The sequence below is a fragment of the Rana temporaria genome, chromosome 5, assembly GCF_905171775.1.
Source record: "Rana temporaria chromosome 5, aRanTem1.1, whole genome shotgun sequence".
Taxonomy (NCBI): Eukaryota; Metazoa; Chordata; class Amphibia; order Anura; family Ranidae; genus Rana; species Rana temporaria.
This window is the reverse complement of record NC_053493.1, coordinates 330409137-330436306: the sequence shown is the minus strand read 5'-3', so window position 1 is coordinate 330436306 and position 27170 is coordinate 330409137. Positions and strand designations below refer to the sequence as shown.

The 27170-nt window shown below is 42.8% G+C and overlaps 1 pseudogene; it reads left to right on the top strand.

Annotated features, from left to right (window-relative positions):
• Window positions 1–22808: 22808 nt before the first annotated feature.
• LOC120941301 lies at window positions 22809–23676 on the top strand (annotated as a pseudogene).
• The last annotated feature ends 3494 nt before the right edge of the window (window positions 23677–27170 follow it).

Here is a 27170-nt window from a genome sequence, read left to right as displayed (position 1 = left end):
ACACCATTTAAAAAAAAGAAATTCTGACAACAAAACCGTGGATTTTTTTCCGACGGATGTTGGCTCAAACTTGTCTTGTATAGACACGGTCACACAATTGTGAACGTCAAGAACGCGGTGACGCCCTGGAACCCTTGCTGAGAGTTATACGAGCAAATACAGATATTAGGGGTATCCAGGGCAAGGGAGACGAATATAAGGTCGCAGCATTTGCCGACGACTTAATGTTTTCGATAACTTCGCCAGTAACGTCATTACCATGTCTGCTAGCGGAAATAAAAAGATACGGGGAATTATCTAATTTTAAAGTGAACTATAGTAAGTCAGAGGCCATGGGTGTAGAGGTGGATACTCATACCCAGCAGCAGCTAGCAGCCAATTTTTCTCTCAGATGGACAGGGTCCCACGTAGGTTATCTGGGGACCAAGATACCAAACAAATTAAATAGAGTCTTTGAATTAAACTTTGTACCCTTGATAAAACAAATCAAACTCGATCTGCAAAAATGGGACAAAGAGATTTTCACATGGTTCGGCAGAATTAACATAATAAAAATGAACGTTATGCCAAGAATATTATATCTGTTCCAGACCCTACCTATAAAAATACCGTTGGGATTCTTGAGAGACTTGAGATCTAGGTTTATTAAATTTATCTGGGCAGGAAAATCTGCGAGAGTGCGGAGAAATATACTGATTTTTACCAAAAGAAAGAGGAGGAGTTGGACTCCCAGACCCAATGGGCTACTATGAAGCTGCACATCTAGCACGGATAGTGGACTGGTGTACACACCAGGAAGATAAACCATGGGTCAATATAGAACAAATGGCTAGTAGTATTCCCCTAGAAGGAATGGCATGGTTAGGCGAGGCTAATATCCCCCAGAATGCGAAAAAACATCCAATGATAAGTGCTACACTCCGAGTCACTAAAAGGATAGTTAAGAAAACAAAATTGTTGAATCATATTGGCCTAATGGTGCCCATTCTGGGCAATCCGAGATTTGAGCCAGGTTTAAAAGACCGATGTTTTAACAATCTGAGGCGGAAAGGAAATAGCAGGCTGACACATTTTATGATCAATAATCATGTGATGACCAGTGAGGAGATGGAACAGGCATTTGGGGAGGATATAGATTTATGGAGACGGAATCAGCTGAAGACCTTTATAGGCTCCTTGAAAGTACGTAGGGAAGAGATAGGGACACCCTCAAAATTTGAGGAGATATGTTTGAAAAAAGAACCAATGAGACATGTGCTATCATGTATGTACAATTTATTGATCGAGTCAGAAGCACCAAAAGAACTTGTTTTTATACAGGCGTGGGAAAGGGATCTGGGCATAAAGTTTTCAGAGAAACAGAAAAGCAAGATTTTTTTATTCACACATAAGGCGTCAATCGCATCGAGGTATCAGGAGGGGGGATATAAAGTATTGACCAGGTGGTATAGGACACCAGTATTATTAAAGCGGATTTTTCCCCAAGTATCAAATGCGTGTTGGCGATGTCAGGATGAAGAGGGCACCATGATACACATTTTCTGGGAATGTCAAAAATTAAAAGAATTTTGGAAGATGGTCTCTGAAATAATTCGAGAAATTACCGGGGTGAATCTTGGAGATAGACCGGCGGCATTTTTGCTATACGATATCCCAATATCGGTCGAAAAGTATAAGAAATCTTTGTTAAGGCATTTGATTACAGCAGCAAAGGCTTGTATACCAATCCTTTGGAAGAGTACAGCACCTCCAACAAAGACACAATGGATGAGTAGAATAACAGAGATCCAATTGATGGAAAATCTCACGATGGGGCTGAGGGAGCGAGAGGAGGAGTATTGGAGAACTTGGACCCCATATATCAAGTTTAGGGAACAAAATCCCTAAGGATAGTTTAACAAAGAGGAGGAGGGGAAGGGAGGGGGGGGAGAGGTATTATTATTTTTATTTATTTATTTATTTATTTTTTCTCAGATTTTTTTGTTTCTGTTGCGGGTTGTGTGGGAGGGAAAGAGGGAAATTGTCTAAGTGGAGGGAGAGTTGATACGGTGATAGGTATAAGATGAAGAACGATATAGAATGAATAAGAGATGTTCATTGGATATGAAATAAGAATGTAATGATATCGAAGTCCATGTAAAGGTTGTTCTATGTCTTTCTGTATGTCGAAAAAAAAAAATACATAAAATAAAGAATTATAAAAAAAGAACGCGGTGACGTACAACACGTACAACAAGCCAAGAAAAATGAAGTTCAATAGCCAGCAGCTCTTCTGCTTGATTCCAAGCATGCATGGAATTTTGTGCGTCGGAATTGTTTGCACAGGCTCGGAATTTCCAACAACTTTTGTTGTGGGAAAACTTGAGAACCAGCTCTTAATCTTTTGTTGGCGTAAATTCCGACAGCAAATGTCCGATGGAGCCTACACACAGTCGTAATTTCGGACAACAAGCTCCAAACAAACATTTGTTGTCGGAAATTCTGACCCCGTGTACGTGCCATTACTGTGGCTGAGCGTCTAATCACCGCACTGTGCTTGAAGTCTTCTGTTGATATCTGCATATTTTATGTTTTCGTTCATAAGAAACTTCATTACCATACGCTGCTCCATGCATGCACTAAGGCTGCGTACACACGATCAGTCCATCCGATGAGAACGGTCCGATGAAGTTGACTGATGGTCTGATGTGCCTACACACCATCAGTTAAAAAAAGATTGAGTCCAATGCAGTGACGTAAAACACAATGACTTGCTGAGAAAAATTAAGTTCAATGCTTCCAAGCATGCGTCCACTTGATTCTGAGCATGCAGGGGTTTTTAACCGATACTTTTGCATACTAACTGTCGGTTTTGACCAATCGGTTAGGCGTCCATCGGTCCAATTTTAAAGCAAGTTCAAAAAATTTTGACCGATGGGGCCCACACTTTACTTACCTAGAGGATTCTGCCCAGGCTGGGTGGTAAGTAATTAGTTGTGCCAGTTGGCAGCTTAGTAATAATTTGTGAAGTTTAGAAGTTACAATCCTCCCTTCAGTTTATGCTGGTGAAGGCCTGCTCTGGGTTTTCGGGGTTTAGTGAATCCCCATATGAAAGCAAAAATAATTTTCTGTAAGATGTGAAGGTAAGAGGGGACTGCAATCAGGAGGACTTTGAAAAAGTACAAAATTGTGGGTAGGAGGGTATCCTTATCCACTACAGTTCTTTCGAACCAGGACAAGCATTGGATTGACCAGGTGTTATGGAGATAGGCAAGTTTTGTTAGCATAGGGAGGTTATTGGTGTGGTAGAGAGTATTGCGGAATCTGGTAAGATTAACCCCTAAATAACATATGGAGAGCTGAAAGGCTTTACAAAGAGAGTAAAATGTTCAGGGGTTTCCAATATACTGTAGCTTCATTGACTTCCAGTCTAGAGCATTGTATAAAAAGTTCTAATGTGCAGAGCAGATTGGGAGTAGACACCTGGTATGCCTTTTTTAATGCAGAAAGTGTCAATACACAAAATGTATCTGATTGTATCCTTTTGTTTTCCCCTGTAGAGCAGCACTTACACTAGGAGAATATGGATCAGCATACTTAACATGTGCTGGCGAGGAACATGCTTGATTGGAGGAGAGATGGAGGATTTCTCAGGAAGGCCCAGTGATGTCACTCTTTCCTAGACAAACAAAACAAAATCCAGAAGAGGTGTGTATATGGTGAATATTTTCCTTTTTTTTTATGTTTTTTTTTTTAACACAGTTTTATTGGGGGGTGTTAAGAAAATCAGCAGATCTTTTAAAAGCTATGTTTTAATGCTTAGTTGGGGTAGCCAAATGCACACTTCTTTATCAGAGGTAGCATACTGAAATGCTGCAACACATTTTTTCACCAGTAAAGGCCCATGAAGATCTGAACAACATGCTTACAATGTGGCAGGCCATTGTAATTGATGTCCCTACAAGGTTTTGTATAATGATGTAAGGAGTAGTGTGATTTGAACCTGTACTCTGCTCTGAGGCTTCCTAATTGCTGTCTGAGCCATTAATCATATGCTTAGCCCTGCATCTGTCTGAGCTTAAATCAGCTGGTTATCTTATGCAACCCCCTGCACACTGCTTGCACATGATTTACATGCAAATGAAAGATGCCACTTTTATCTCAATATATCTGTTATGAATCACAGTTGCAACTGATAATGCATTTAAACATTTTTGATCTAATGTTATAAGCTTAATTAGTAATTTGCACTTTTTTCCTACCTCATTGTAAACTATCGAATTGATACTGTCTTTTTCTAACCAATTATAAAAATATGACAATTGAAGTCTGTTTGGCAATAGTAATTCATCAAATAATTGTCCATGATGCGCTATTTCTATCTATTTCTATTACTAGGCCTAATGTTAAAGTATGGTTATAAGATTTTTGCTGGATTGTAAATATATCAAGATGTAAATAGCAAAAGAACTAGACAAGCTTATTTTTTCTAAAGGGGGACATACACTCAATTCCCCATTCCACATTAAACAGCGAGAATAGACAAATCTGCAATGTCGGATATAGTATTCTCACAGCTGTCAGTATACCCAAAGAGTGACTGCATCTGATTGCATGCAGGAGCTGTTCAGCTAGGAATTGCCTACCTGACTGGGCTACAAACTGATTCAGCAGGAAATCTTCTTGAGCTTTGTATAGGTTGGTTAAAGGGCTATTTCCACCTCTGTGACCTTGTTTCATGTTACACTCATATCTAGAATCTGACATGAAACCAGTGGCAGCCTGTTCAGAAGGGACATTAGTTTGCCCCCCCCCCCCAAATATTAAGCACCAGCCACCACTGCATGAATTACATTCTCCACTCCCCCACCAATAACCTGAACCAAGAAGTTATTCTCCCTGCAGCATTATTCACAGATCTATTCACAGGGATCAGTGATTAAAAGACTACAAGTCCTATCTGCCACCAAAATCAACGGATTGGTAGTTCTCAATGAAGCACAAGTACAGTGATGTCACCACACTTGTAGTTCATTGTTGATTGGAGGGTCTGCACCTCCATAGGGCACTGGGACTAAGGAAAGTGTCTGCATATGCAATGCAATTATCACAATTGCAATTTTCTAAGGGTCTGAATGCAAAACATTGATAAATGCAATTTTTTTTCTTAAAGGTGCATGTATTATTTTTTCCCAAAGGTGGATTATTTTTCTAAAATTCAGAATTTTGTTGCTGTATCCTATTTGAGGAGATTCCTCAACACTTCATGTCCTGATAACACATCAGGAAATAAGACATTACTTGAGAAGTGACTCAGAAAAAAAAAAGAAATAAAGAAATAAAAGCTTCTAACCCCATCCCTTTCCCCAAAAGTTTTTTTTTATTGTTCTAGGATTCCCCAATGGAGAGTAGGGATGAGCTTGATGTTCGAGTTGAACAGATGTTCGACTTGAACATCAGGTGCTCGCCCGTTCGCTCAGCGTCTAAATGCTAGCTTGGCCAAATTGCTAGCACTGCAACTGCTGCTTTTTCAGCTAGTAGACTCAGCCCCCTTTCATGAATTTGTCGAGGGTGCTGTACCACAGTGGCAGGTTTCAAAACGCCATTTCTTTTCACGTAAGGCCATTCCGGCTCTCTATTGCCATGTGACAGGCAATGTTTTGGCCTTGTTGGACAAAGGTAATATTGCAGAGCTCATCCTGCCTTCACTGAGGGAGCAGAGGATGAAACTTCTTCAGGAGGCTTTGAAGAAAAGTTTGTGTAACGCATTTCCAGACCCTGGGAGGTTACTATTTCCTGGTACTGGACAACGTGTTTCTGAGGCTAAGTTCGGTCAGAGGAACATCGGTGGAGAAGGCCGGCTGACTGATGCCTTTATTTTCAGTCCTCAGCACCAAGGTATGATAGGTTTCAGCAACCATCGCCAGTGACTACATTATATGGTGTATGAGTATCTAGGGACAAGAGTATGCTAGCACTGCAACTGCTGCTTTTTCAGCTAGTAGACTCAGCCCCCTTTCATGAATTTGTCGAGGGTGCTGTACCACAGTGGCAGGTTTCAAAACACCATTTCTTTTCACGTAAGGCCATTCCGGCTCTCTATTGCCATGTGACAGGCAATGTTTTGGCCTTGTTGGACAGGGCGGTCAGCAGTAAGGTTCATATTACCGCTGATTCCTGGTCCAGCAGGCATGGGCAGGGATGTTACCTTTCCTTCATGGCACACTGGGTAAATCTGCTGGCAGCTGGGAAGGATGCAGGACAGGGTTCAGTGTTGGAGCTTGTTCCGCCACCACGCCTCCAAAAAGCTAGTGGTCTTTCTGCCACAACATCTGTATGCTCCCCTCCCTCCTCTTCTTCTTCCTCTATGACCTCTTCTGAATTGTCCTCTGAACCAGCGGTGCTCCCTAAACGCTCAAGGGGCTACGCAAGTAGTCAGGCAAAAAGATGTCATGCGGTGCCTAAGTTGGTCTGCCTAGGGGACAGGAACCACACCGGGGTAGAGATTCTGTCAGCTCTGCAGGGGCAGACTCAGAGGTGGTTGATGCCATGCTAGGTTCAGCCAGGAATGTTTGTATGCTATAATGACACCAACCTTCTCTCTGCCCTCCGAAAGGGACACTTGACCCATATTTCATTTTTGGCACATGTCCTGAATTTGGTGGTGCAGGGTTTCTTGACCAGGTACCCAGGCTTACAAGATCTCCTGAGGCAGGCCAGAAATGTCTGTGGTCATTTCCGCATTCAAACGGAATGCAAACTACCCATCAACCGCCTCATTTGTGACATGCCCACCAGGTGGAACTCAACGTTGGCAATGCTGCAGTGGCTGCACACACAGCAGAGGGCCATCAATGAGTACCTGTGCGAGTATGGCACCAGGACAGGGTCAGGGAAGCTTGGCTTCAGTAGCCAGTGGCTACTGATCAAGGATGCATGCACTGTCCTGTCACCATTTGAGGAGGCCACAAGGATGGTGGGCAGTGACAATGCATACATCAGTGACACTGTTCCCCTAGTCTTCCTGCTGGAGCACATGTTTCATGGAATCATGCACAGGGCACTAGAGGCAGAACACCGGGAGGAAGAGGAGGACTTCCTTTCCTCTCAAAGCCCCCTTTATCCAGATTGCATTCCCGCAGGTCCGCCAAACACACAGGAAGAAGAGGAGGAGGAGGATTGGGTCAGCATGGATGTCAAGGATAACACACAGCAGTCTTTAAGGGATGGTTTTCAGTCCCCAGAAACCCAAGGAGTTGTATGTGGCTGGGAGGAGGTAGTTACAGATAATGTGATCCTTAGTGACCCAGAGGACTCAGAATCAAATGCCTCTGCAAACTTACACTGCATGGCCTCCCTGCTACTGCAGAGCCTGTGAAAGGACCCTAGGATCTGTGGTATTAAGGAGAGGGATCATTACTGGTTGGCAACCCTTCTTAATCCACAATACAAAGGTAATATTGCAGAGCTCATCCTGCCTTCACTGAGGGAGCAGAGGACGAAACTTCTTCAGGAGGCTGCTGAAGGGTTTGTAACAGATCAAAGAGTGTGCCTGTCCACAGACTCCATTGATAGGCTCACGTTTATAAAAATGAATCAGTCCTGGATCAGCAGCTATCAAGCACCCGATGCTGATGTAACTGATTGAATTTGCTATGGATCTGGGATCCCTTGAAGACTACCTATGCTGCTTATCCTATTCTTCCTTAATCATGATGATGCTAGCTTCCAACAATATTTTTGGATTAGGGCACCACCACCACCAAAGGCACAATTGTTCTGCCCCTGTCTAACAGAATTTTTGAAATAATATTTAACAGTAGGGCCCATTCCTGTGCCCAACAAGAGTAACTGTGAGGGGTTACAGTGTTGTGGCACCACCACCACCCAAGGCCCAATGTGTCTGCCCCTGTTTAACAGGGGCACATAATAACAATTTTTGAAATAATATTTAATAGCAGGGACCATTCCTGTGTCCAACAAGGGTAATTCTGAGGGGTTACAGTGTTGTGGCACCATCAAAACCAAAGGCCCAATTTGTCTTACCCTGTTTAACAGGGGCATGCAATTACAATATTTAACAGCAGGGCCCATTCCTGCGCCAAACAAGAGTAACTGTGAGGGGTTACCATCTTCTGGCACCATCAACACCCAAAGCCCAATGTTTCTGCCCCTGTTTAACAGGAGCATGTAATTACAATTTTTGAAATAATATTTAACAGCAGGGACCGTTTGTGCGCCCAACAAGAGTAATAGTGAGGGATTACCATGTTCTGCCACCACCAACACCTAAGGCCCAATTTTTCAGCAGAGTATATGATGCAGTCATTATAGTATATATGCTGCAGTTCAACGTATATAGTGCAGTCAGTGTAGTATATATATAATACAGTGCAGGGTATATAATGCAGTGTTCAATATATTATATAGCGCATTGAATTGGTTAAGGGAGCCCTATGACGGAATTAAGAATAAAACGGCATAAATTCCCCTGTCCATACCAGGCAATTTGGGTGTTATGGATTAGGGGGGGGGGCCCCCACGCCATTTGTTTAAAACATTTTGGCATGGTGTTCCCCTAATATCCATACCAGACCCAAGGGGGGGGGAACCCACTCTGTGTTTTTCAATGATTTTTTTAATGTATATTGCCAGTATCTGGCAATACATTACAGTCGTGAGCAATTTTACAAAAGTCATTTTGCTGTGGTACTGTTCTAAACATGGGGAAAATGCGCTACTTTACAGGCAGACTAAGAGAACCCCTCAGGCACGATATTGAAAGGAATATTTTCCACTTTAAGCATTCTTAATATCAATGCTCCTGAAGAAACGGCTGTTTTAACAAACTTATTTTGCATAGGGCAGGACCCGGATCCCCAAACACTTTTAATGGCAACAACTTGCATATAAGCCTTTAAAATTAGAAATTACATTTTTTCACATTAGTGTCCCATAGACGATGTTCACATGTTCGCACAGATTTTTTGTCTGTTCGAAAGTTCTGGTGCGAACCGAACAGGGGGGTGTTTGGCTTATCCCTACTAGAGAGCTTTTCTTCACTGCCTGCGCCAGTAACACTATAGGAAGTGAAAGAAAATCTTCTCTGGGACACAGCAATAAACAGATGTTCTGGCCCCTTCCCATTTTGCTCAGGTAAAGCTATGAGATATTGATTTTATTTGATTAATATCTATCAGCATGTTCTGCGTTTTTGTCAGTCACTTAATTTTAGAAAAAGTTTGGAAGGTAACTTGAGTGAATAAAAAAAGGGGGCATTGTTATTAAAGAGGTAATAAATCAAGAGACAACTAATTCTGGGCCCCCTGCAAAGTAATGCCATAATGTGTTAGTATGCATCACATACTAGCACATTATGAAAGACTTACCTTAAAACGTCACCGCTGACAGGCTTTCCATCTTTACCCAGTCTTCCAGTCTGGCCCCGGCCATTTGAATGGTTGAGCTGCCATGACGTTACTCATGCACATGCACACAGGAGCCACGATCATGGCACAGTGCTCTTAACCACTACAGCCCCTGAGGATTTGGCTGCCCAATGACGGGCCACTTTCTGCGATTTGGCACTGTGTGGCTTTAACTGAAAATTGTCGTGCAAAGTAGCTCCAAACAAAATTGACGTCCTTTTTTCCCACAAATAAAGCTTTCTTTTGGTGGTATTTGATCACCTCTGCGGTTTTTATCTTTTGCGCTATAAACAAAAGAAGAGCGACAATTTTGAAAAAAAAGCAATATTTTTAACTTTTTGCTATAATAAATATCCCCCAAATATATATATTTTTCCTCAGTTTAGGCCAATACGTATTCTTCTACATATTTTTGGTAAAACAAATCACAATATGCGTTTATTGATTGGTTTGCGCAAAGGTTATAGCATCTAGAAAATAGAGGATAGTTTTATGGCATTTTTGTTTACTAGTAATGGCAGCGATCTGCGATTTTTATCGTGACTGTGACATTATGGTGGACACATCGGACACTTTTGATGCTTTTTTGGGACCATTCACATTTATGCAGCGATCAGTGCTATAAAAATGCACTGCTTACTGTATAAATGTGATTGGCAGGGAAGGGGTTAACCACTGGGGGGTGAGTAAGGGGTTAAGTGTGTCCTAGGGAGTGATTCTAACTGTGTGGTGGCGGGGCTTACTGTGACACAACACTAATCACTGCTCCTGATTACAAGAAGCAGACGATCGGTGTCCTGTCACTAGGCAGAACAGGGAAATGCCTTGTTTACACAGGCACCCCCTGTTCTGCCTCTCTGTGACCCGATCGCGGGACACCGGCGGACATCGACTTCGTGGGTCCTGCGGGCACGGTCACTGGGGGTGCGGCAGGGTATTCACGCACGCATTCTTAAGGGGGACATACCTGTACGCCCATTTGCCTATCACTGCCATTCTGCCAACGTATATCGCGTGCAACGGTCAGCAAGTGGTTAATGGACAGCATACTCAGTATGCCCTCCCTTTAGCGCGATGTGCGCATGCATCGGTGACGTCACCAGCTTAAAAACCTGTGAATATATACTAAATGGTGCACGTTTAGGAGATATTCATTTTACCTACAGGTAAGGTTTATTATAAGTTTACCTATAGGTAAAAGTTGAAAAGCAGAGTTTACTACCGCTTTAACACAAAATTGTGAATGGCGGGAGGAGAGAAGGGATGAGCTAAAAGTCTGGGCTTAAAATTTATAAATGGCTTGCACAGCATATTATATATGTACCTTGGGAAAAGTTTTAGAAAAAGTTTAGTTTTGCTATAAAGTAAACCTGTCAGTATGTCAAAGTATACTAAACAGGCTGCTGTACTACAAGTAGCAGAATTGCATTAAGACAGTTTTGCTACCTCCATATGGAACTAGAGGTCCCGCTAGCTATTGCAAAACTGACAGCCACAAGCATGACTCCCAGAGACAGAGGAATGATGGGATTTGTAGTTTCACCACAGCAGAAGTGTCAGGGCCTCTTTAGCATTCTTGGTGCCCTGATTTCCAGTATTTGGTAATAAACAAATATGCTTCTTTCCATCTCTTGCATCTTCCTAACGACCTGTAAGGCCCCGTACACACGAGAGGATTATCCACTGGGAACGGTCCTCCGGACCGTTCCCGCGGATAAATCCTCTGGCGGATTTTGATCTGATGGTTGTACTAACCATCAGATCGAAATCCGCGCGAAATCCATCCGCGGTGACGTGTCGCGCCGTCGCCGCGATGATAACGCGGCGACGTGCGCGACGCTGGAAGGTAAAGACTTCCCACGCATGCGTCGAATCATTACGACGCATGCGAGGGAGGTGATCGGACGGATTGATCCGGTGAGTCTGTACAGACCACCGGATCAATCCGATGGACAGGATTCCAGCGGATAGATTTCTTAGCATGCTAAGAAATTTTTATCCGCTGGAAATCCATCGGCCCGAAAAAAAAAAAACGCGGATAAATATCCGCTGGGCCGTACACACCACAGGATCTATCCGCTGGAACTGATCTGCGGATAAATACCATGGATAGATCCTCTCGTGTGTACGGGGCCTAAGACTGTCCATCATCGTAATGGGCACAGATGAAGGTACCCAGAGGTCTGTTCAGGTATTTAGCAGAAACTGAATTGTAGTACTGTAGTCTGTTTTGTGCCATTAGTATCTCAACAGGTTTTTTTTTTTTCAAACAGCTACAAAATATCGAAAATACAAAAACAGTTACGGACATTTAGATTTATCAGGATATGTAATTGTAATTGGATATGTAATTGGACTACTTGCATTTCATAAATGTTTATGTATTCAAATACATTGAGTTGTAGATTAGTTTGTCTTAGTAAACACAGGCCTTTAGGTTATCTGTGGATATAAGTGTGAAGAAAAATGTCCAGTACTAGGTCGATCTTAGAATTACGTTTTTTTTTGTTTTTTACAACATTTAACACATTTGAGCTACATGGTCTCATAAGACACAAAATGAAAAGGTTATTTTCCTGCTCTAGGGGAAGTACACTGGAAAAGTGACTAACAGTCTTCTAGCACTTGAACTCAATTGAGGTCATGGGAAACTTTCTACACAGATTGTGTATGTTCCCAAAGTGTTTTAGTAGAATTGTGAATTATCAAACTTTCTCCCACAATCCAAAAAGATTAATTGGCTTTGGGACACTGTTGGCCCAAGTGTGTATAACTGTAAAGCCTCGTACACACGATAGGTTAAACAGAGGACAACGGTCTGATGGACCGTTTTCATTGGTCAAAACCGATCATGTGTGGGCCCCATAGGTTATTTAACCATCGGTTAAAAAAAAGCAAACTTGCTTTAAATTTAACCGATCATTAGTAGGTACAACCATCGGTTAAAAATCCATGCATGCTCAGAAACAAGTCGACGCATGCTTGGAAGCATTGAACTTCGTTTTTTTCAGCACGTTGTTGTGTTTTACGTCACTGTGTTCTGACACGATCGTTTTTTTAACCGATGGTGTGTAGGCGCGACGGACCATCAGTCAGCTTCATCGGTTAACCGATGAAAACGATCCATCGGTCCGTTCTCATCGGATGGACTGATCGTGTGTACGCGGCTTAAGAGGAACATCAGGTTGTAAGTGCCGTGGTATAGAATAACATAAATTGCTTCATGTATCCTGTAAGCCAGGGATGGCAAACACAAGGCCCGCGGGCCGAATCCGGCCCGCCGGGCCTTGTAATGTGGCCCGCACAGCAGGTTGGGATCCCAGCAAGAGAAAACCCCCCCCCCCCCCCTCAGTCCCGTGAACAGCGCAGCAAATTAGCGCATACGCGGCCAGTCAGTCTCAGAGCACAGGAATAAACATCTTCCTCATACTGTGCTTACTGTGCCGCTCTGTCTCCACCTCCGCATCCCCCGCCGCGTCTCCACCCGTCTCAGCCTCCACCCCGCCTCCCCGGTCATTCCAGCCAGCGATTCTGGCTTTTTTTGCATGCACTGACTGTGCATAGTGGCAGAGATTGCTGGCAGCTTTTTTGCCATTTTTTTCCCCCATCCAACTGAGACTTGTGTTAATGAAGTGTGTGCTGCTATATAGGGAGGTACCAGAGCTGGGCCAGGTAGGAAGGTAGGAGTACAGATGTGAGGAATTTTTAGGCGCAATCCTGCCCCCCTTCACTCTGTATGTAGCGCAATCCTGAACCCTTCACTGTATATGTAGCGCAATCCTGACCCATGCACTATTTATGTAGCGCACACATGACCCCTGCACTATATACGTAGCGCAATCCTGACCCCTGCACTCTGTTATTATTATTAAAACCAGTAGCAATTGAATGCAGAGGCAATTATTTATGATAATAAAGAGTAGATGCATAGTCCTATACAACCGGCCCTTTGAGGGCAACCATACTGCTGATGCGGCCCCTGATGAATTTGAGTTTGCCACCCCTGCTGTAAGCTATTGCATTTTATGTTAGCAGCACTACATAAAGTTTCTGCAGTGCTAACACACTCACCTGAAAACATTTTGGTACATTATTGTGTCAAAAATAAAACCACAAAGTACATTTTAAGTTGTTTCAAACAAGTTGCAAGCAGCATCTGTATGACATAAGCACAAAATAAAATAATTTAATATTTTCAAATAATGAAATATTTTTTAGTCTGCCATGTTGGATAATGGTAGTCCTTAGCTGTAAGAGGTAAGGTGCTTTTTAACAAATGTTATGTTAATAACATTATTTTATTTGTTATCTTTTGCAAGTTTTGCTTGTTTTGTTTTGTTTGCCAGGTGTATATGAGATCCTTCAATTTCAGCAACTTCATCATGAACGTGTGGATATAGCTGAAACCTCAGCATGTTGGCATAAGTCTATTTGGAACCCAGATCATTTTGCTACCCTCTAGGGTTGCATTTACCCTACTAGTAATAGTGGCCAATGCAGACAGCCAATCAAAGATCAAATTTACAGACAGAGAGAAAGTCTGTAAAGCAATAAAGCTTGGAACAGAAGATATTTCAACAATAGAGAAGTGAAGATATCAGGTCTTGTAACCCAAAGGACAAATGGAAACTTAATTTACAAAGGCACTTCAGAGTGCATGAATCAGAATTTGTGTTAGCTAACTAGTAGCATTGGAGGTGATGTGATCCAATGGTTTCAATGACATCAGAAAGGTGGGTAGGCAGGACTTTTTAGTTCACAGCCTAGTGAGCTATCAATTACAGCCAATGGCAGCAGCTGCCAAACCAAACAGCATTGTATGTCTGCTCAGGCACACGTGGCATGGGTTGTCAATGCCTGGTCTAGTACATGTAAATTAGAAAGGATTGACATTTACCCACAGAGGGTGTGCTGGCTACCCTGAGAATGATGGCTAAAAATTGTGGCTCTTGGGAGATAGAATGACTAGATAATGAAGGGAAAGCACATTTGCAATTATACACATAAATAAATAACAATGGTTATAAAGAAGCCATTTTTATTCACATTATGCATTTCTATAATCTAGCAAGAAATAAACTTTTAACTTTTCCTAGAGAAATTAAATATATAGTTAATACACCTGCATAAGCAGTTACAGTGCCTTGAAAAAGTATTTATACCCCCTTGAAATGTTCCACATTTTGTCATGTTACAACCATAAACATAAATGTATTTTATAGGGATTTTATGTGATAGACCAACACAAAGTGGCAATTAATTATGTCGTGGAAAGCAAATCATAAATGGTTTTCAAATATTTTTTACAAATAAATATGTGAAAAGTGTGGCGTGCATTTGTATTCAGCCCCCCTGAGTCAATACTTTGTAGAACCACATTTTGCTGCAATTACAGCTGCAAGTCTTTTTGGGGATGTCTCTACCAGCTTTGCACATCTAGAGAGTGACATTTTTGTGCATTCTTCTTTGCAAAATAGCTCAAGCTCTGTCAGATTGGATGGAAAGCATCTGTGAACAGCAGTTTTCAAGTTTTGCCACAGATTCTCAATTGGATTTAGGTCTGGACATTAACTGGGTCATTCTAACACATGAATATGCTTTGATCTAAACCATTCCATTGTAGCTCCGACTGTATGTTTAGGGTCGTTGTCCTGTTGGAAGGTGAATCTCCGCCCAAGTCTCAAGTCTTTTGCAGACTCTAACAGGTTTTCTTCTAAGATTTCCCTGTATTTGGCACCATTCATCTTCCCATCAACTCTGACTATCTTCTAACTATTTTCTGACTATCTGACTATCTGTCCCTGCTGAAAACAAACATCCCCAGAACATGATTCTGCCACCACTATGTTTCACAGTGGGGATGGTGTGTTTAGGGTGATGTGCAGTGTTCATTTTTATCCATGCATAGCGTTTTGTTTTTGGGCCAAAAAGTTAAATTTTGGTCTCATCTGACCATAGCACCTTCTTCCACATGTTTGCTGTGTCCTCCACATGGCTTCTCACAAGCTGCAAATGAGACTTCTTCTAGCTTTCTTTCAACAATGTTGTTCTTTTTGCCACTATTCCATAAAGGCCAGATTTGTGGAGTGCACGACTAATAGTTGTCCTATTGACAGATTTCCCCACCTAAGCTGTGTATCTCTGCAACTCCTCCAGAGTTACCATGGGCCTTTTAGCTGCTTCTCTGATTAATGCTTTCCTTGCCCGATCTGTCAGTTCAGGTGGATGGCCATGTCTTAGAAGGTTTGCAGTTGTGCCATATGCTTTCCATTTTCAGATGACAGATAGAACAGTTCTCTGTGAGATGTTTAAAGCTTGTTATATTTTTTTTATAACCTAATCCTGCTTTAAAATTCTCCACAACTTTAATCCTGACCTGTCTGGTGAGTTCCTTTGCCTTCATGATGCTGTTTGTTCACTAATGTTCTCTAACAAACCTCTGAAGGCTTCACTGAACAGCTGTATGTATACTGAGATTAAATTACACATATGTGGACTCTATTTACTAATTACAATTGGTTCCACTAGATTTTAGTTAGGGGTGTCAGAGTATTGGGGGCTAAATACAAATGCACTCCACACTTGTTAGATATTTGTTTGCAAACAAAATTAAAAATGATTTATCATTTTCTTTCCACTTCACAATTATGTGCCACTCTGTGTTGGTCTATCACATGTAACATGACAAAATGTGGAAAATTTCAAGTGGGCTGAAAACTTTTTCAAGGCACTGTATGAGATCATATTAGTATACCCTAACCCTAATTCAAAAGTCAAAATTCAAAAGTCGGTAGGAGAGTTGATTTTGGAATATTTGAACACAGAAATAGTTTAGCATCAGTTTGCCTGCTAGTGAAGCTTTCCAAATTTTGTAATCATGAACGTTTACATGCTCAGTAACATTTTACTTATCTTTTAACATATGAGGTCAGTCTATGAGCAGTGTAATGTGAATTTAGTGTGGTTATAAGATTCTGTGGACTCCAAAAGAACACTTGTTATATTACCATTTATATTCATTTTTATTCAGGGTTTTGAATGTAATACATACTATTATTTACAGCGTTTTTAAGTTATTTCACTATAGGGAGCATTTTTCATATATTGTGAACAAGTTCAGCAGGACTTGCAAATCTTTAATTTGAGGCTTAGCAGTTTATCAGCAGTCACAAAGCATGAAATCTTGATCTACACATTTTCCGCCTTGATTTTAAGGGTATTAAAGATTAAAATGTATTGAATATGTTTTAAAACTGTTAAAGTATGCTGCCACACATTTTATAGTAAAAAACATGTTGGGCATTTAAGATTCTTTTTTTAAATTGCAGGAGTTAAACGCAAAGCAATGCACATTCCTTTGAATGGATCTTGTAAGCAGATTATTTCAGGGTGTAGATTACCTGGATACTACAGGGATGTTAAAGTCCATGTTATTTAGAAGACGGTTAAGCTGATGAAGAATCATGAATTAATAAATGAATGTAACTGTGTGTCTATGGGTTTATAGCTGCATGTCCTATCTGTAAGTGAGGCCCCGTACACACGACCAGTTTCCTCGGCAGAATTCAGCTTCCGACCGAGTTTCTGGCTGAATTCTGCCGAGGAAACTGGTCGTGTGTACACTTTCGGCCGAGGAAGCCGACGAGGAGCTCGACGAGGAAATAGAGAACATGTTCTCTATTTCCTCGTTGTTCTATGGGAGCTCTCGGCCCGCCGAGCTCCTCGGCGGCTTCAGGGCTGAACTGGCCGAGGAACTCGATGTGTTTGGCACGTCGAGTTCCTCGGCCGTGTGTACGGGGCCTCACAGTATAAGAAATGGAACACATTCACCCAAGTAACAGCACACCTTCAACTGAAAGCCCTTCCAACTTTATATATCCAAGAATGGTATAGCAACTAAAAAACAAAGCACACTGTATTTCACAGACAACAATTTAATAAACACATAAACATGTAGTAATGCAGAAGAGGGTAGGGTTCCTTTACACACCTGCGATTTAAGCTTTTTGGATATGTGATGTGATTTATTTAATGATAAATTACAAAGGTTGGGTTTATATTTACTGCCTGTATACATATGTAACATCACATGCTCCTGACAGATTTTGTCAGTTTCTTTCTGTCCACTCTGATCAATGCATTGGAAACAAATCAAGGATGCAAAAATTCAAAACGAACGACCAATTGCAAAAGATAGTAGGACAAACCCCTAAAATTCTTCACATATATTAATAGTAAAAAGGCCTGAGCATGTAGTTTACAAAATAACCTACAATGGGTGACTGGGAACAAAGAGAAGGCTAATTTATTAAATACTTTATTCAGCTCTGTGTAAACAAAGGAGCATGGGGGTGCTCGTGTCCATAATGTGGATGGTATTGGCACACCCCCAAATGATCCACAATGGCTCAAAAGTGATATGGTCCAGAAATATTTAGACAGAATAAAAGTGGATAAAGCACCTGGACCAGATGGCATCCACCCACAGATCCTAAAAGAATTGAGCTCTATAATTTCAAAACCATTGTATCTAATATTTAGGGACTCATTAATGACGTGAACAGTACCACTGGATTGGCACAGGACCAGTGTGGTGCCTATATTTAAAAAGGGAACAAAGGGCCAGATTCACGAATAATTACGGCGGCGTAACGTATCCCCTTTACGTTACGCCACCGCAAGTTTTCGGCGTAAAGTGCTTGATTCACAAAGCACTTGTCTGTAAACTTGCGGCGGCGTAGCGTAAAGCCGTCCGGCGCAAGCCCGCCTAATTCAAATGGGGTGTGTACCATTTAAATTAGGCGCATTCCCGCGTCGAACGTTCTGCGCATGCTCCGTTAGGAAATTTCCCGCCGTACTTTGCGCGAAATTACGGCGCCCCGACATGTTTTTTGAACGGCGACGTGCGTAACGTACTTTCCTATTCCCGGACGTCTTACGCAAAAAAAAAATGTAAAATTCGACGCGGGAACGACGGCCATACTTTAACATGGCTGGTCTAAATCTAAGCCATGAAATAGCAGGCTTAAGATTGCGACGGGAAAAACCGACTAGCGACGACATAAGAGAATGCGACGAACGTGCGTACCTTCGTGGATCGCCGCAAACAGCTAATTTGCATACCCGACGCTGGAAAACGACGCAAACTCCACCCAGCGGCCGCCGGAGAATTACACCTACGATCCAAAGGCGTACGAAGCCGTACGCCTGTTGAATCAATGCCAAAAGCCGTCGTATCTTGGTTTGAGGATTCCAAATCAAGATACGACGCGGCAAATTTGAAAATACGCCGAGTATCAGTAGATATGCCGGCGTATTTCTGCTGTGAATCTGGCCCAAAGTCTTTACCAAGTAACTATAGACTTGTTAGTTTAGCTTCAATAGTTGGGAAGAAAATTGACAGTTTAACTGCTTGCCGACCAGCCGCCACAGTTATACGGCAGCAGGTCGGCTCTGCTGGGTGAGATCACGTAGATATACGTCATCTCGCCGTTCAGCCAAAAGGGGCGCGCGTGCACGGCGGGCGCGATCACCACCGGGCACCCGCAATTGCTCATTACAGAGCGAGAACCGAGAGCTGTGTGTGTAAACACACAGCTCCCGGTCCTGTCAGGGGGAGAAATGCCTGATCTTCTGTTCATACAATGTATTTTTGGGGGATATTTATTATAGCAAAAAGTAAAAAATATTCATTTTTTTCAAAAATGTCGCTCTATTTTTGTTTATAGCGCAAAAACTAAAAATCGCAGAGGTGATCAAATACCACCAAAAGAAAGCTCTATTTGTGGGAAAATTACGCCAATTTTGTTTGGGAGCCACGTCACACGACCGCACAATTGTCAGTTAAAGCGACGCAGTGCCGAATCGCAAAAAAAGTGGCCCGGTCATTGACCAGCAATATGGTCCGGGGCTTAAGTGGTTAATAAAAGACCACATAGACGAATTCTTGCTGGAAAAAAAATATTTTAAGCAACAGACAGCATGGATTCATGAAAGACAGAATTTCTCACAGAAACCTGATTTCTTTTTATGAAGAGGTAAGAAAAACATTGGACAGAGGGGTGGTGGTGGACGTGGTATATGTGGATTTTGCAAAAGCGTTTGATACAGTTTCCCAAACACGGCTAATGTGTAAGACCATTCAGAGTAAGAATCATTAATCACTACTCTCTGAATTCTGTATTTTAGCCAGTTTTCTATCCATTTACAATTTGATATTTCTAAGCCTGTAGACTTTGATGATTCTTACTCTGAATGGTCTAAGGTTATCAGTGGGGTACCCCAAGGTTCAGTGCTGGGACCCTTACTTTTTAATACCTTTATAAAGGATATTGGGTCTGGGATCTAAAGTAACATTTCTGTCTTTACAGATGACACGGCAGTAGTGGTTGGAACAATCATCAACTCACGACTCGACTACGCAAACTCCCTCTACTTAGGACTACCAAAATACCAGATGGCACGTCTACAAGTCGTCCAGAACACGGCAGCCAGACTGGTAACAGGTAAAAAGCCATGGGAATCAGTCTCCCCAGTCTTGAGGTCCCTCCACTGGCTGTCCGTACAAGACAGGGTGACATTCAAGACGCTCTGCCTCACCCACAAATGTACACAGGGAAAAGCTCCTCAATACTTAAGCGAGAAAATAAAACCGTACATCACCAAGCGCATGCTCCGGTCAACCAACCAAAACCTTCTCCAAATTCCTAAATCCCGCTACAAATCGAAAGGAGAACGAAGATTTTCGGTCCAAGGACCACGGCTCTGGAATGCTATACCCACGACCATCCGCTTGGAAGAAAACCATCGGGCATTCAGGAAAAAGCTAAAGACCCACCTCTTCTGAAAGACCTGTACAACTCTGGATGCCAAGCGCCTTGAGGCGATTAAGTTCGCATTTGCTGCGCTATACAAGTTACTCACTCACTCACACTAAGTGGAATCACAACTGCAGTGGAATAACGTCCTTACAGGATGTCTCCAATTTACAAGCCGACCTCAATGCCTAATTGGGCGACTATGTGGCAGATGAGGTTTAATGTTGATAAATGTAAAGTTATGCACTTGGGGGCTAAGAATATGCATGCATCATAAATACTTGGGGGAGTACAACTTGGGGGATCCGTAGTGGAGAAGGATCTGGGGGTTTTGGTAGATCATAAGCTCAATAATGGCATGCAATGCCAAGCTGCATTTTCCAAAGCGAGCAAAGTCCTTTCTTAAATTAAGAGAGGTATGGACTCCAGAGAGAGAGATATAATTTTGCCCCTGTTCAAATCATTAGTAAGACCTCATCTGGAATATGCAGCTCAGTTTTGGGCACCAGTTCTCAAAAAGGATAGTGGAGAACTGGAGAAAGTGCAGAGAAGGGCAACCACACTGATAAGAGGCATGGAGGAACTCAGCCATGAGAAAAGATTAGAGGAACTGAATTTATTCAGTAGAGAAGAGGAGATTAAAGGGGTTGTAACGGTAAAACATGTTTTCCCTGAATAGCTTCCTTTACCTTAGTGCAGTCCTCCTTCACTTACCTCATTCTTCAATTTTGCTTTTAAATGTCCTTATTTCTTATGAGAAACCCTCACTTCCTGTTTATTTGTCTGTAAGTACACACAGTAATGCAAGGCTTTCTCCCTGGTGTGGAGAGAGCCTCTTGAGGGGGCGAGCAGAAGTGTCAGGACGCACACTGACACACAGCTCGTTTCTCTATCTGCAAAGTAGAGAGCGTCCTGACCCTCCTGCTCGCCCCCCCCCCCTCAAGAGGCTTTCTCCACACCAGGGAGACCAACAAAATCGAAGGATGAGGTAAGTGAAGGAGGACTGCACTAAGGTAAAGGAAGCTATTCAGGGAAAAAAAATCCTTTACAACCCCTTTAAGGGGAGATATGATCAACATGTACAAATATATAAGGGGTCCATATAGTGAACTTGGTGTTGAGTTATTCAATTTACGGTCAACACAGAGGACAAGGGGGGACTCTTTACTTCTAGAGGAAATACGGAACAGTTTCTTCACAGTAAGAGCTGTAAAAATGTGGAATAGACTCACTCTAAAGGTGGTTGTGGCAAGCTTAGTAGATTGCTTTAAGAAAGGCTTGGATACTTTCCTAAATGTACATAATATAACTGGGTACTAACATTTATGGGTAAAGTTGATCCAGGGAAATTTGATTGCCTTTCGGGGGATCAGGAAGGAATTTTTTCCCCTGCTGTAGCAAATTAGATCATGCTCTGTTGTTTTGGATTTTTTTTTGCCTTCCTCTGGATCAACTGTGGGTATAGAATTGGGTATACGGAATTGTATGATATTTTCATATATCTCATCTCTCCCTCTAAAATTGCAGCCTATTTATTTGCTTTTGTTATGCTTTAACTGTATAAATATTTTAGACAATTATTTGAAAAATAATACACTGTAATTGTTATTTCTTGATAAAATATGCCTCATTTTATTCTTTCAAATTATGGCCTAATAAAGCTGCCTAAATACTGTGCATCGACTGTACAACACTTATTGCTCAATTTTTTATCAACATTTTTTGTGGAGTACATTTTTTTCATTTAATTCTGCATACATACTGTTTATTGTATGGCTTCAGTGATAAAAAAAATATCTCCATTGGTCTATACACAACTCTGTTGTATGTGTTAATTATTAGGTTCTGTTCTCTCTTTTTTTTATTTTTTTATATTAAATTATGTTTAATAAAAAAAAAAAGATCTTCACCAAAAAAGAACATTAAATATTTTCTAATGAGTTCACATCTGTCAATCCAGAAGCAAAAATAGAAGACTAATACGGTAACTTCACAATGGATGGTTCTGAGACGGTTATCTGTTCCGGGATATCGCAGTGGATGGTGTATTGGGAATGAGAGTCAGGATGGAATGTCATTCTAGAATTATTTCATATACTTTTCTTGTTGCTCGGCAAGTATTTTGGCAGACGATTTGGCATCGTAGAAGAGTTCGCTGATTTCTTCCATGTGTTCTTTTTCAATGCTGTCTTTGCCATTGATTTTGGCGAGGAGGTTAGCTGGGGTCAGTAGCTGTACGGAGTACCTCAATGTGGTCTTAGTGCCGATCTCGCCCAGGTGATTTAAGGCTTCTTCGCTGATGTTGATGCCCTCAGTCTGCGCTCGAATCTTTATAATCTGCTTCATTTCCTGTGGTGTGTACAGCATGGTCCGGATAATCATCACTCTGTCCAGGAGATCCAGGGGTATCCCGTGTGAGGAGAGGATGTCTTCTGTCCCCCTGATGAGGAAGTTTCCTCTGTTAGTGGCGAAAATGACAATGGGGGCAAGCGATGACTCCAGGGCACGATGGAGGTAGGTGAAGCATTCAATGTCCAGCATGTGCACCTCATCAACGAGCAGGACGCCAGGAACCAGTTCTGCGTATCGCCGCACACAGCCATGTGAAGGGTCTGGGCCTGGATGAGAGCGGCATGGCCAAGCAGGCGGCCGCCGGGCTGGTGGGACAGGAGAACGCCCGGGAGGCGTGTGGCGTAATAGTAGAGCTAATTAAAAGCAAGAAAATGGCCGGGAGAGCGGTTCTGCTGGCTGGACCTCCTGGAACTGGCAAGACCGCTCTGGCCCTTGCTATTGCACAGGAGTTGGGCAGCAAAGTGCCATTTTGTCCCAGGGTTGCCAGCTAAGTCTATTCTACAGAAATTAAGAAAACAGAAGTGTTAATGGAGAATTTCCGAAGAGCTATTGGACTGAGAATAAGAGAGACCAAGGAAGTGTATGAAGGAGAAGTGACAGAGTTAACCCCTTGCGAGACTGAGAATCCAATGGGTAGTTATAGCAAGACCATCAGCCATGTTATTATAGGCCTGAAAACCGCCAAGGGAACCAAACAGCTGAAGTTGGACCCCAGCATCTATGAAAGTCTACAGAAGGAGAGAGTAGAAGTTGGGGATGTCATCTACATTGAGGCAAACAGCGGAGCAGTGAAGAGGCAGGGCAGGTGTGACACCTATGCCACCGAGTTTGACCTTGAAGCTGAGGAGTACGTCCCGCTCCCGAAGGGAGACGTCCATAAGAAGAAGGAAGTGATTCAGGATGTCACGCTGCATGACTTGGATGTGGCCAATGCAAGGCCTCAGGGAGGCCAAGACATTCTTTCGATGATGGGTCAGCTGATGAAACCTGAGATTACAGACAAACTAAGAGGGGAAATCAACAAGGTGGTAAATAAATACATCGATCAGGTTCTGTTCTCTTTTAATGTGTTAATTGAGTGGGACTTCCAACTCCTTTGAAACTTTAGTGTCACCTTTTTAATTATGCTATCAATTCCCTACTCCACATTGTCAGATGACCCCAGTGATACATTTGAGGCCAAACGTAAATGCAGTTTTTATTCCAGAGAACCATGTGAATATAACACAGATAATTATTTATCCCCAAGGCAATCATAATTTAAATGTTTGTTTATCGAAAAAATGTAATTAATGGAAAAAGATAAATGAAAAAATGTAATTTTTTCAGTGCAAAATACTGTTCTTAAAAAAAAAAAAAACTATCTCTGCTCTTAGAACCTTTCACTTCCGGCCTGGCAGACCAGGGGATTTACTAGATGTCATAGTTATATAGTTGGTAAGATTGAATGAAGATAATCCAGTTCAGTGTGTGCATTTATGTTGCTACCATTTACCATATCCCTGTATACAGTTGTGCTCATACGTTTAATACCAGAATTTATGATTTCCTGGCCATTTTTGCCCAAGTACGATCGCTCCACAAAACTGTCCATGGGTTCCCACAAGCTGTAGCAGGCTTTATGTAAGGAGTGCAGCAGGAGCTGTGTCTGCTCACCTCCTCTTCATGCGGGACCGGAAGTATCTCCTTTTAAGCATCTCTTCTTCAGGGAGAAGTTTAATGTTTGTAGCCGTTCCTCATATCTGAGTCCTGCAGCCCCCTTATCAGGTTTGTTGCCCTTTTCTGGACTCTCTCCAGTTCCAGCACATCCTTCCTGAGGTCTCGTGACCAGAACTGAACTAGAACTGAACTATATACTCAAGATGCGGTTGAACCAGAGTATTGTACATTGGTAGAAATATACTCTTTTTATTGCAGGCTAATAGTCTACTAGCTTTGATTGCATGCTATTGCTGAGCTTGTGCTCTACTAGTACCCACAGATCCGTTTCCATCCTCGATTTCCTTAGAGGTCTTCCCTAGCAAGAACTCCAGACCATACTGTATTTTTCACCACCCTCTGGACGGGATCCTGTAACCAGTTTTTTATTCAGGTACACACACTATCATCAATGCCAATCAGCATGCAAATTAACCATTTAGAGGGTACAGATGCTTTGGCGAAATCCAGGTATACCACATTCACTGGTCTTTCTCTTTCAAGATTACAGCTCACTTCCACATCGAGTGTTAACAGGTTGGTCGGGCAAGATTGATTCTTCATAAATTCATGCTGATACAGCACAGAGGACCAGTGTCAGAGCAGGTCCTGCTGGGATGGTTTGATTCTATCCGCTGCGAACTCTGGAAGGAAATGCTAGCCTTTGAGCAGCGACACCAGGGAAAAGTTCTCCCTTCCATCCAGGAAAGGTACTGATCGCAGTATGGATTGCAGGTGCTGTTTTTGTGAGAAAAAACACACAAGGAGCACATAGCTGAATTAAGCAGGCTGGTCTGGGCAGAGATGCAGGCTGGATGAGAGCTACAGAGCCCTCCGGTGGCAGGTATCCCAAGCATGTCCTTGGAAAGTGGATGACAGCCCAACGGAAGGCTTTGGCTACGGCGGCCTGGGACTGTTGTATGTGAAACTCACAGTGGATCCTAACTTTGGGAGTGATTTGGAGTGGCGGTTGGATGAAATCATGGATTTCAGAGAAGAGATACTGAACGTCTCGGAAGTGCACTGGGCACTGGAAGATATAGATTTTCTGCCTGTTCAGGAATGGGAGCTGGAAATCGCCTACAGTCGGCTTCTAGACTCTGCTCAGCACCAGGGCTGGGCTCCCTTTGCCTGGGACTATCAGGAAATACCAGTTGACAACTCTGAAATCCTTGTTGAAGAGTCAGCAATGTGATAGAGTTACAGTGTGCTTTGCCAACCTTTCCCCACAGCTATGGACGCAGAGGTCTTATGGTGGATGCAGCAAGTGCTGACTGACCTTGATGATCCTGTTTCTGCCTGGGATGATCTTGAACGGAGGAATGTGCCTTTCCAGCAGCATGCCAGAGAATTGGCAGTGGAAAATCTAGAGATTGCCATCCCCAAAGCTGAAGTGCTAACAAAAGGCCAGAGCTCTGCTAACCTCTGCCCAGCACCGATAGGATCTTCTGGGTTCCACGGACAGGAGATGGTGAACCTCTTTCCCCAGACACCAGTTGCAGAGACAGGGGATTTGATTTGACTTTTCTGCTGAGGAAAAACAACCTGATGAGCCTCCAGCAGAAGAGCTGGTATCAAACCCAAACTTCACTGTGCTCTGCCCAACACCAACAGCAGTATCTGTGGAGTTACAAGGAACTTCCCCAGCTGAAGCGTTGGTCACCGGACAGAGGGTCCAAGACCTCTGCCCCACACCTGTGGCAGTTCTGGAGGCTCAGGGTGAAATGGCAGTGATCACTTCCCAGCAGCAAATACAGGGGGAGAAGGGAGAGGAGGTGTTCCCTAACGGTCGGCCAGGGTGGAGGAAGCAGTCTTTCCTCCCCAGCAAAGATCCGTGCACCTGGGAGACAGTACCATAGACATGTCATCCCAGCAGCCAGATGAGGGAACAGAAAAGGAAGCAGTCAGCTCACCTCCCCAATTCCAGCTACACAGTTTGGGAGTGGAGGAATCCAGCCTTCTGCCCCAATGATTAGCCCAAGTGGATGTAGTGAAGCTTCTACTCCCAGCTGAATCGCTGGCAACAGGGCAGAAACCCACTGGCCTCTGCCTAGCACCTACAGTTTCTTCTCAGCTTTAGGGAACTGGGGCAGTGGGCCCCTCAGCCCAGCACCAGGCCAAGCCATGGAATGGTAAAGACTACCCAGCTGAAGCATTGACAGCTGGACAGAGAGTCAATGACCTCTGCCCCACACTGACTGAGGTCAACTACTCCTTGCAGCCAAGAAAGGAGATCATGCGGATAGACTATGTGAGTTCTCTCTGCCTGACTAACGCATGTCCAGACCAGGTGGAGGTCTGGGACCTTGTTAGTCGACTTTTGATGGGGACAGACCTAGCCAGGAAAGAGGCTTTTGGAGGGGACTGAATGCCAGCCTCTTGCCTACCGATCTTGGGCCCAGGCATTTGGAGGAACGGTGCTCTTTGTGAGCTGTATGTCTGGGGACCACTGAGGTGGTGTTACTTTGAATTCAGGTCCATGTCCCCCAAGACACACAGACTTTGGGAACCCTGTATATGCCATATTAGAAATAGTGACTGATTCATAATGTTGGGACTCCTAGAAGATGCTGATGTCTTCAACTCCAGCCACCTGTCTGTTGTCTACTATAATGTGTATTGTATAGTCAGTGAGCTAGGAGATGCGAAGTCTACCCTAAAAGGTCATATCTCTGAGTCACCTAGTCTGGGTAAATGATTTAGTAAACTAGCCCATGTTAATTAGGTTTCTGGTTACAGTTTGTATTGTAAGCCTGCTGTATATATTTGTGTGTCATCTCAAATAAAACAGTCCATGTTCAGCAATCAAACAAGTATTGTCTCGTTTTGTGCTTGTTAGCAGTTGGAATATCTGATATCTATATTCAGGCTGGGAGGAAGTGGTATATGACGAAAG